The sequence below is a fragment of the Pinus tabuliformis genome, chromosome 7 (assembly GCF_031772625.1).
Source record: "Pinus tabuliformis cultivar Carrire ecotype Pingquan chromosome 7, CPIR1, whole genome shotgun sequence".
Taxonomy (NCBI): Eukaryota; Viridiplantae; Streptophyta; class Pinopsida; order Pinales; family Pinaceae; genus Pinus; species Pinus tabuliformis.
The window spans coordinates 1,367,494,810-1,367,507,806 of NC_142293.1; positions in this window are offsets into that span (position 1 = coordinate 1,367,494,810).

The following is a 12,997-nucleotide window of genomic DNA, read 5'->3' on the forward strand; positions in this document are numbered from 1 at the left end:
ATGACGCACACTTGATTTTTAAATTAAAAAACGAACCCTATATTAAACTCACCATCGTACCTAAAACATAAGAATTCATTCAAGTTCGCCTTGGAGTTTGAATTCATCTTGAGGTTCAAATTCATTCAGGTTCGTTATTAGATTCAACTTTCAGGTTCTGCAAACTTAAACAAAACTCATTTTTTTGGGTTCATCGAATTCCAAACCTAAAGGTTTAGGTTTGGTAAACCTTGTGACTTAGCTCCCAACATGCTTCTTGACAAGCTCTTTTTCTATGACAACCATGATCTCTACTTTGTGTTGTTCTTGTAACTAGCAACACAAACCATGCACTATGTACCATGTTGGAGCCTTATAACAACTCAAAATTTCCCTATCAATAACCTTTTACATAAATTCTGTGCCACTTTGAAATCACCATACAAGCATTTTTCTTATCACTAACAAATTAGAATGCATAGACACCAATCCAGCAAAGCCCCAGAATTATTTATTTATTTTTATGCCACACACTACTCACCATGGCTATGTTTGAACACAATTATGGGCACAAATTGGTACAAAAAAATATTCTCCATTCACCTAATATCCCTCTCATGTTATCACAAAGCTAGAACGATGACCCTCTTGATGGTGATTTCCACGGGCACAAGCATGACCTGCAAATGCAATCCATGAATGTCCATTGAGAAAGAGATTAAGCTCATGATGGTTGTGATCTCATGTAAAACTTCAGCAATAAGCAACGAATGCCTCAAATAAACATAAATAAATACATAGCAGATCCAACAACATGAAAATAGTGAATAGATAACTAGAATTGCAATGGTAAAAACCACCCTAACCAAAGTTTGCATAACAGAGCCAAATGGCCTAATTCGGGTGTATGCCCACTTTATGATTTAGTTGCATTTCTGGGTAGTTGTATGTTTTTCATGGGATTTACCCACATGGCTTTTCATTCCATAGAATTATGGCCATTTTGAAAGTATGTACAACTCTTCCTCAACATTCTGACACACATAGAAGCTACTTCAATATAACCATTGGTCACACAACATGAGGGTACTTGAAAAATCATAGAGTTTTTCTTTGAGGGTACTTGTGGTTACATTTTTTCTGGTTCAACTTGTTGCGCTTAATGAAGAAGGAAAATGTCTTCTTCAGTTTAAGAGAAATCTCATGATCAGTTTGGTAAATTGAAAAGTTAGATGTGCGCCAATGAGAATCCTTGTAATTGGGAGGGTGTAAAGTGTATAAACAATACTAGTGATCCTAGAGTATGATCACTTGATCTCAGTGACATGCATTTGATAGGAAGCTTGTCTATCGCAATTTTAAATTTGACTTCTCTAAGATTTCTTAATGTTGCAAACAGGTTTCTGAATCCATCACATTCATAATTATTTGTAATTGACGTTTCGAACTAACAACTTTGGTTCATCTTTAGGATGAAAAGAGATAAGAAATATGGATTCACATTTTTAATAAATAGAAAAAGGGAGGTGAGGATGAAGAGCCGACAATAATACCCTAAAATATTGTAATTTATATTATAATCTAGGAATATTTTAATTAATAATGATGTAATTTAAAAGATATATTTAATGTTTTAAAAATCATTTAAGTTTTATAGGTAATTTATAATAAATATTTTATGAGATAATATTACGTTATTAGAAACATAATATATATATATATATATATATATATATGTGTGTGTGTGTGTGTGTGTGTGTGTGTGTGTGTGTGTGTGTGTGTGTGTGTGTGTGTTAATTAATTAATTATAATGTATCTAATGTAATGATTAATATCATTTATTATATGATTTGTCTTAATATGGGAAGTTTATGTAAAGTATGATAATGTATTAAAGTATTGTATGGTATTAATAATGTTTGGGAAGTATTTAGGAGTCTTCAGGGGTAGGGTGGGTAGGTTAAGAAGAGATTGATTTGGATGTGAAAGTGGGAATCCAGTTCTCACTTATAGTCCATCCTTCATCTTTATTAAGTTTATTAGGGTGTTTATTGATTTCTATGGCTTCTCTAAATTTTCTATGGAAATAGTGATCAATTTTAGCTAGGATGCAGGTATTTTCAATACAAATTTGATGTTTAGTTTTATCGAAATGACCTGCTAATGCAGAAGTATTAAAACAATTATGTTTAATGTCAGCATAATGCTCCTGGATTCTAGTGTTGATTGATCCACCAGTTTCACCTACATAGTGTTTACCACAAGAACAAGGAATTAAAGAGACTCATTCATGGAACTTAGGGTCAAAGGGGTCTTTTACAGAGTTAAGGCAACTTTTTATGGTGTCAAGAGGTTTGAAGGTGGTTAAATTTTTTTTATTTTAAAGGATGCGGGAAATTTTATCAGTGGTCCCCAGAATGTATGGGAGGTTTACTTTGCCAATAGTATTATCCATATGTTTAATATTTCTAGGTATTTTGTTAACATTACTTAAGCTTTAATGGCTTGATGTATGTTGTACCCATTTTTTAAAAGCACCTTTTTAAGATTTTTTTTTCCCATTTCTAAGTGTTCCTTGTTTGATATTCTCACTACTTTGGTAGCCAAAGTATTAAGAACTCCCAGTTTTTGGGTGCTTTGATGGAGTGAATTGGCAGGAAGATATTATTCAGTATCATTATTCTTTTGATAAATTTGGTGGGATATGCAGCCATCCATATTTTTTAAGATGATAATGTCAAGAAAATGGAGGTTATTGTTCAACTTAACTTCCATGGTGAATTAAATGGAAGAAGATATATTATTGAGGTGTTGCTTTAAAGTTTCTAAAGTTTTTCTTCCATGAAGCTATATGGTGAAAGTGTCATCAACAAATCTTTTCCATAATTTTGGTTTTAAGGGTGAAGTATTTAAGGCTTTTGCTTCGAAGTCTTCCATGAATAGATTGGCTATAATAGGGGATAAAGGAGACCTCGTAGCTACACCACAAGTTTGTTCGTAAACTTCACCCATGAAACTGAAGAATTTGGATCTAAGGCAAATTTCAATTAACTTTGATGTGTCAGGATATGTTATCCTTCGAACAACCTCCATAGCTTAATCAATAGGGATGTTTGTATATAATGAAGTTACATCGAAACTTACCAAAATGTCACTTTTATCGAGCCTAATATTTTTAATTTTTTCAATGAAATGGGTAGATTCCTTGATAAAGGAATCAATATTGCCAACTAGGGTTTTAAGTTTCTTGGTGAGGTGCTTTTCAAGATGATATGTAGGTCCACCAATAGTATTTACTATAGGTCTATAGTTATTAACGTGTTAAGTAACATCCTATGATACCACCCGAGCTTGGGGACTAATTGCATATGGAGATTCTTAATGTGAGTAGAAATAGTTTGCAAGGTCAAATATCTATGTAGTTATGCAAGTTTTTGTCCTTGAGAAAACTTGAATTGTCTAATAATCGCATTGTTGGAAATCTTCCACGAGAGCTTCATAATATCTCACCTCTCGAGTAGATTGTTTTCTATAAAAATTATCTTACCAGTGCATGGCCCTCATCATCGAGGCATCTCATGAATTTGCAAGCCTTCTACACCAGGAATAATATCCTGTAAGGTACAATTCCCCTAGAAATGAGTCAGTGTGATAGATTGTAGATTATTAGATTGGTTAAAAGTAAATTTCACGGTGAAATCCCAAAGGATTTGAGAAGGCTTCAACACCTAGAGGCTTTGTTATTGTCGTTGACCAAATTTTTGGGTTCAATGCCTAAAGAACTCAACAATTCTAGCAAGTTAGAGGGGATTTCTTTGTATGAAAACAATTTAGTTGGAGAGATTCCAGAGGAGATTAGAAACTTGAAATATATAAGGTATCTACATCTGTATAAGAAAAGTTTGAATGGAATAATCCCATGGAATCTTGGGAACTACACATCCACAACTAACATTGACCTCTCCTCAAACATTTTAACGAGATCCATTCTTCCATAGCTTAGTGGCATAAAACATTTGTGGGTTCTTCATCTATTTAAGAATCAACTAAAAGGGAATATTCCCCACCAACTGGACAATTAAGAAATTTAAGGAACTTGGATTTATCCTTCAATCAACTTAGTGGAAGTATTCCAACTTAATCTTGATGTTTGATCAATTTAGAATCTCTACATATTTCTAGTAGTTCTTTGAATGGAACAATTACTTCAGATATCAAAGTGTCAACTAAAAATGCTTGATATGTTAGATAATCTTCTCATTGGGAGTATCCCAAGTCAGGTTTGAAGTCTTGGAAAATTAGCAATATTAAAGATTTTTCAAATTAGCTAATAGGGAATATTCCTTATAGTGTTATTACTTGCAAATGTCTAATGTAGTTGAGTCTAGAGATAAAAAAATTGATGGGTATCCTACCCAAGGCACTTTTTCGACTTGTTAGTTTCACTGCTCTTGAATTAGAACAAAATAAGTTCAATGGATTGATTCCACCATAAGTAGGGAACATGGAAATTCAGAATAAGCATCCATTTTCCAATAATTATTTGTTGGGTCACCACCCCCATAAACTTGGAAATATTTTGGAAATGATAAATTTAAATATCTCATGAAATAAGCTTACAAGAAGCATACCTCTATATCTTGCCACTTTGTTAAACCTTGAACGACTTGAAATGAGCATGAATTCTTTTACTGGCAGTGTCCCAAATGAGATGGGAAATCTCTCTTGTTTAGAATCAATGAAGCATTCTTATAAAAAACTTTCAGGACAAATACCTGGTATTCTTTGAAAGCTTTCCCGTTTGACAAAACTACAACAGGGTGGGAAAATTTTTTTAGGACCTATCCCATTAGAACTTGGTCAACTTAAAGGCTTGCATATTACCCTAAATCTAAATTGGAATAGGGTTTCAAGATTATTACCAGCTTAACTGGGCAACCTGAGTTTGCTAGAATCCATCTATCTCAAATTATCAATTTATTGGCCAACTTCCTCCTTCATTTGCAAATCATTAGAGTTTGATGGCATGTAATTCTTCATACAATAATATTATTGGACCTCTGCCTAACATAATGATTTTTTGCAACATGCATGTTGGTTGTTTCATTGAAAATCAGGGGCTCCATGGATGACCAATGTCATATGCATGTCAACCCTTAAGTGTAGGGAAATTCACCTTCCCCATTTTTGGAAGGAGGTTGAGACCTAAACAACAAAGGTTGTGGCCATAATTGCTACAGCATTCGGGGGGTCTTCATTGATTATAATGGTGTTCATTTTATGTTTTTTTAGGCAACCAAGATGTATGCTCATTCCTCCTAAACACCGGCAGTCCTTCAAGTTAGTGGTTTATTTTTTCCCAATACAAAGCTTCACTTTCCAAGACATAATAGAAACCATAGATAATTTCTCTGAGACAAATTTGTTTGGAAGAGAAGCATGTGGAACAATTTATAAGGCCACCCTACATTTGGGAGAACTTACCATCAAAAAGATTTTTTTTCAACTAGAAGGAAATGAAAGAGCTTCAATTCTGAGATATCCACTCTTGGTGAAATTAAACATTATAATATCGTGAAGATCTATGGTTTATGCTATGACAATGGATCAAAGATTATTTTCTATGAGTATATACCAAATAGAAGCTTAGGTGAATTTCTTCATAGAAGTTCATTTATATTAGATTGGGATGCTTGTTACAAAATTTCCTTACGAGTAGTATAAGGGATATCATACTTACATCATGATCACATACCATGAATTATTCACTGAGATATAACATCCAATAATATTCCACTTGCTGAAAATTTTGAAGCTCATGTGGGAGATTTTTTATTAGCCAAGCTAATCAACCTTCCATATCCCAAGTGAAATGTTTTGCCTTGGTTGGTACTTACTAGTGAAATTGTCGACTTGCCTTTATGTCCGTTGATGATGAAAGATTTTCCATCCTTTATAAGTCATTATTGATTGGCTCTCCTCATGAATATTACATCTTGAATGTACATGTATGGACTCCCAAAAAAAACTCCACATACATCAAGGGGAACTACATCTAGATCTACTTCATCAATAAAATCAACACTGACAACAAATCTAATTTTACATTGTTTTGTTACTTTCAGCTTTGCATCCTTATATACCCATCCCAATGGATATGGGTTTGGATGATCATGAAGTTCCAGCCCCAAATTCTTGACCAGCTCTGCTGCAATGAGATTTCCTTGCAATCCTAAGTCAAATAGAGCATCAATATTTTCCTTATTGACCTATATCTTTATATGGAAGAGTTTGGTCATTTCTTTCTCTTCATGTGTTGAAGGCTACTCGGATTCACTTCCTTCTACACTGATGTGAAGAAGATCTTCTCATCCATGTCCGATTTTCTTTCAACTTGGTTACTCTAATTTGTAGCCATGACATTCTTCTTCTTATTATTTTTCTTCTTGTTCTTCTAGTTTAGCTCTGGATGTAGCTTCCAACACTTATCCTCTATATGGCCATCAATGTTGCACTGGTTGCACTGGTCGCTAGGATCTTTTAACTGGTGTGCTATGGCCAACATACTTTTATCTTTCCCCTTTTTTTCTTCTTCTTCCCCTCCTTAGAAGCTTCTTGTTGCTCCTTTTGCTTTCATTCACTTGATTGTTTTCTTTTCAAGCCTATGTTTTCCAGTTATTTTGAATGTACACAAGTCTCATCCACTTATTTGGGCTTGAATAGCATCACTTTCTCACACAGATGGTGGTGTAGACCCCCCAAGTACTTGAGGAGTACACATGATTTCTTTGGAGAGATAGCCAAAATTATGGCCATCTTCTTGAATTTCATGGTGTACTCTTGCACGCTTTGGCCGAATTTTTTCCTGAAGTAATGCAACCAGATCCACTGGTCCTCCACATACCCAATGGGATAAAACTATGACTTAATGAGGGTTTTGAAATCCTCCCACTTAGTCACTATAGGTTCTCCCTCCAACCTCATGGTTTTTGTGTGGCTCTCCCACCAAGTCAATGCATGGCCCTCTAATTTTAGTCACACAAATAAGATATTTTGCACTTCCTCTATCTGATGGACATTGAAATAAACTTCCAGTTACTGCAACCATTGGTCCAACTTCAAAGCATCTATCTCACTGTGGTACGTCTTGATAACAAAATTTTCTTCCATTTTGAACAGGGATTGATTCACGACACACGAATTGGGGTGATCTTTTAGGGTTCTTTCTTCAGTTGGTTCTCTGTGTCTTTCCTATATCCCGATCCCCCTTCTAATTTGTCCTTTGCATTCGAATGCCCATATTCTCCAAATATCCCCAACTTATTTCTTAGGGTTCCCATTAGGAGTTTTACATTGCAGTTTATATCCGCGACCTCTTGTTCGATCCGTGAAAACCTCACCTATGTAGGATCATGAGGTTTGTTTATAAATTCATTGGTTATTATTATGGTTTTACAATTTTGACCTCGCCAACCTAAATCCCCTGTAAATAGACATAAATACCCAAAGAAACCTGATTTGATACCAAATGATACATAAATTGTTGTGGATATTCCACTAGACAGTTTGTCACAACATATTTGATAATATTATACTAAAAATCTGAGACTCTACACTATTACAGCTTTATTAAACTTTAAGACCTATAGATTTAACTGTAATTAGTGCATGCATGCGAATGGAAATTATAAAAAAATTAGAGAACGAAAAAATAAGCACACACACACACACATAAGACACAAGATATGCTCTCTAGGAAACCCTCTCAGGAGAAAACCTAACTGGAAGGTGAGGTCGCTTCACTCTCTTTCTCTATCTTAAAATATGGCTGCAGGTACAAAGAAGTAATGCTTATGGCCCGTGGGTTGCCATAGTGCACAAATATTCTCTATGTGCTCTACCTCTAATCTCTGTTGACTATCTTTTCTGGCCTATGGAGCAAAATTCTCTCGAAAGAATGGAATGCCTCTTTCTCCTAATGGCATGGTTATAACACAACATGATAGCCTACTAGTGGTTTATTTTGACTACATCAACTCTTAACTAAAGTTACAATAAAGACTCTTCTAGAGTATTTTACATGATAATCACATGGCTAGCCCATTTTCCATGAATAAATCGAGCTGGCGCGGCATCCTCCCGAACTATAGGTGTGAAAATAAGAAGGTCAACTTCTCATTGGCATGACTGTTGCATATGGACTTTGATTAACATGATTCTTGCACAATTGGAAAGATATCTTTGTGTAGAATACCATGAAATGGTGTTATGCTAAATAAACAAATATTTACCGCCAAAAATCGTCATTTGATGCCTCAAAATGCTCCGAGAAGGTTTTCGACCTTGTTTTGCCAAACTGGGTCCCGCAGGTAAAAATGGTCCCATGAGCTTATTCTTCCACTTTTTCCACTCCAAATGCATTGAGATGGATGAAAAAAAATGTAATGATCCAATCCATATCAACTCAAGTGGTCATAAGCTAGACAAGAGATCTCTCTGCAAGTTGGGGAGATCACAGGTTCAACTTTATTGATCCCTTCTAAATTTATGTGGTTGGGAACTTAGGTTGATGGTTTACCCCATAGGCATTCAATGGGAATTATTAGAACTCTAAAAGGACTCCAAATATACCATGATTTGAAATAAATATTTGAATATCAAGGGCAGGGTTTGGAAATATGAAAGTTATAAAATTATGCTTAACATTATAAACACAATGACAAATTCAAATAATCACAAAAATAACCATTTCAAAGAGGAGATATACATAAATCCCAATAAAATTAATATTTTTCAAGTTTAGAGGTTAGAGCATAAAGTGGGGTTAAAGTAGGCTAGAACATCTAGAACATCCAAAATAGTCTTTCTTCTCCTTTAAATCATGTTATTTAGCCTTTTTCCTTGAGATTTTTTTAAGAAATATTCAGAGTTTCAGCTGCCTAAAAAGGTTTGGGATCCTGACCTAGACCAAGTCTGAACCTAAACCTATACCCAGCCCAAAAAAAACTAGAAAGTATCGTTTACCAGTTTTGGAGTCAATTGCTATTTGTAACCTATAACAGCCCTGGTTAAAAATCCTTGTAAATGTAAAAATATATAAGACCACGGTCATGGGACACATATTCCAAGCTGAATATTGGGAAAAAAATCCTATTCTCGGTGTTCATTGGTTTATTATGGCTAAGGAAATTGGAAAAGGCAATGGCTTAGGCTTTGGAAAGGAAAAATGGCATTTTGGCATTTATTTATGAAAATAATGGAAATTAGGAGAAAAGGAAGGTGAAAGGTCACAAGTTGCATGTGAGGAGGAAAATGAAGGAAAATGAAGGAAAATAATGGAAAATTAAGAAAATAGAGGCCTAACGAAGCTAGAACAAGATTATTTGAATGTACCGATTTGCATATGTGTTTTCCTTGCTAGATTTGGCATGCATGGTATTTCACGTGGTTCTTTGATGTTATCGCATCGGTTTTTTCGAGGTGTGATAGTGTTTTCAGCCTAGCCTTTCCATTTCCAGATAGCCATGGTGTGATGGGGTTCTCATGGTTTGGTTGAGATGGATTGGCGGATGGATTCGAAGCTTAGTGAGGTGGATCTTCGAAAGAAAGAACACATGCCCTAGTGATCCCTAAACTAGACTATGGATTGTTGTAAAGCCACTAGCATAGTGACCCTTGAACTAGACCATGGGTTGTGGTAAAGCCAGGTATTGTGTTCCTCGTTGGGTATAGGAATCCTTGAAAGGTTAATGGTAGGACATACGATAAAGCCTAGAGGTGGGTGCTCTCCATCAGGCCTAGTAATCCTAGAATGGGATATGCGGTAAAGCTTGCAGAGTGGGTTTATGTTTAGGTCCTAGTGATTTGGTGTGGATTGCGGTAAACCCTTAGAGACTAGGAGACAGGAAAATTCCTCATGATGTAGGTGGAGAAATCTAATGACATCCATGCTTTTTTTGGCCTAGTGATCTGGTGGAGATCATGGTAAATATTGTTATTACATATTTATTGTGTTGGCCTAGTGATCCAGGATGGATTACGGTAAAAGGTAGCTTTTATTGAATAGGGTAAGGTGGTTTAGCCTCGAGATGCCCTCATTGGTTCTTTTGGTTTGAGTCGCACATTCATGCTTAGAATATGGCATGGGGGTGAATGACTTAAGAGATAATTGGCTAAGCCATTCTATGGTTAGGTGGAACATTGTAGTCCATCCCTGGTTGGCTTTTGCATCATTAATATGAGGTTATTTCTCCTTATTATTTCATGGGTATTATACTGGTTTATATGTGGAATCTATGGCTAATGTATCCTTGATATTTTTGTTGTTATTATGGTGGTTATAAGTATGTATTATGATAGTGATGATGTATGGCTCTCATCATGTTTTGATTTGTAAATGAATGAATAATGTATTTATGACCTAATAAATGATAATGCAACGAATGATATAAGGGAGCAATGCTTCTTAGTGATTATTTGATAAGTATGAGATCCATATGCTCAAATTTGTTGTTTACACCTGTAAATTTCATATTTGTGACATATTTGATGAAATGTTTGTCATGGCTAGTCACAGGGTCCAGTCAAGCCCTTGTTCACGTAGTTGCATTTGTATTATCATTCCACTATTATGTTTCTGTTCTAAGGGTGTCATTTAGTTCTAGGCAGTGACCTGGACTCTGGGTCTGAAAAAGTGGCTCAAATCCTAGGGACGCAAGCATAGTACTGGGCAGAAAAGCCCCTAATTACTAGAATACCATGTTGTGGGAGTATCCAAAGCCCATTAGATGCATGCATTCCCATATAAAGGGAGTGTCCGAGAGTTAAATGGTCTAAAAACTTAGTGGGACCCAGGGGTTGGTTACATGAGAGGTTGGGATGGTTCCTAGGAGTTTTGTTGTTGATGTTGAAGGTCTATATGGTGTGTTTCCATGAATTCCACTTCCTTAAGGTCATCTAGGAGGTTGAATCCCATCATAGTAACCTATTGTCACATGTTTAGCCGAGTTGGCCGATTATTTGGGTCGATTTGGGAGGAGGGTACTAAGAGTGGTATCATTGCATGGTTCACCCCTCGGACTAGATTGGCAGTGTGTTGGTCATGCATTCATGTCAGTTGCATATGTGTTCCTTATGCTTGTAGTTCATGCTTTTATTGCATTTCCATGGTGTTGATCATGGTTGTAGTGACGTCGCCATAGGTTGATTGTGTTGTTATTTGATGTGGTTTTCATGAATGCATGTTAATTGTATATGCATTTGTTATGCATGTTAGTGTTTGTATGTTGTTATGCATGTATTGTCATGGTCATATTTATGCATGTATGGTAGGTCAAACATGCATTGTGAGGTCATTGTATTCATTTTAGGTCATCATGATGTTGTTGGTTGTTATGATGTTGATGTGTTGGCTGAGATAGAGTAGGAGATGTAGATCACCAGAGCGAGATTGCAGAACTAAATTTTGGGGTAAGTGCAAATTGTCATATAGGTTTGTATGGTGGGTATGCAGGTATGTGGTTAATGGCTGTTATAAGGATTCGGGTTACTGTATGCTTTTCATTCTATTATTATGGTTAAATATATGATAAATGCTAGTTTACTAGTGTAGGCATATGAACATGTGTCAGATAGTCATGAATGATAGTAGCTTATGGTTGTATGCATTTCTATTGTTGTTTCATGATAGTTGACTTGATGATTATGTTATATGTTGTTGATGAGAATGTTATAAGTTAACTTGTTATTGTTATATGTTAGTTATTGATTAGAGTTATTGCATTAAGATCTTGATGTTATTATTTTTTGTGCTAATTTGATTTGACCTATGCAGATGATCATGATTATGACATCAAGCATGAGTTAATACATTGTGATATTATGTCATACTAATCTAGACTAACATTGAATATGTGATTGTTATGCATGAATGAAAATTGTTTATGGGTTTATGATGTGAACATGTTAGCTAGTTACTGTTATGGATATCATGACCTTATTTATGGTTGGGTTGATATGCTGTGAATTTATATCACGCTAATCTAGAATGATTGTGTGGACAAGATAGCCCACCCTAAGGTACATTAAGGTACCAATTTTCTTATGTCATCTATTTGGTTTTTGAATGTTTGACTATGTCGTTTATTTGGTGTTTGAGTGTTTGGTGTCTATTATGTTGTCTATCTGTTGTACGAATCTTTTGCTACTTGAATGATATGAGTATATGTCTAGAAGATTTCTTGCCGAAATGATCTTCTTTTAAGATGGTTGTACTAACACATATGTGTTGAGACAGTTGATATGTACTTGAGTGTAATAGATGATAGTTGTAGCATTATGTCTAATGACTATGAGTTGACTATGGATTATGAAATGATTGCTAGTCTTGGTAAAGGCTCATTTGAAAATGATAGATATGGTTGTCTTGATATTTGGAACATGTGGTTGACATGTGTGAATAGTCATAGGAAACGTGCTTAGTATTAGCATGACAAGGTAATAGTTGATTTTTTTATATAACCATCCAATGGGTGATGTGACAATACAGAATAAGACTCAATTGCAACAAGGAAAAGGTAAAAGGAAGGAATTGTGTGAAATTCCTTTGGCTCTGTTTGGAAAACGCAATTCCAAATGAATGAGTGTTTTGCATATAGGAAGTCTGCTTAACCCTAATTTGTCTAAAATTATGTGGATATGTGCTATTTTCATGGACATGCATTTGACAGGTTTAATATCTCATGTCTAGTTATAGCTAGATCTGTCAAGGGAATTGGAGTCCCTTGAGACATGGCACAGATGTGTTCGTTTACAAGGCGACGTGCTTGCGACAAAAAGATAAGGTAACTGGTGTATTGTTATCTTTATTTATACACTGTCAGTTATGTGTTTATGGAAATATGATGCAAGGGATTGCATGGAAAAGGAGACTATCATGAAGTCATGAAGAAGGCTCAGCTTGGGCTTTCCCTTGGAGGCTCTATGAACCATGCGGATTGAGTCATGGTGTATGTTGAGA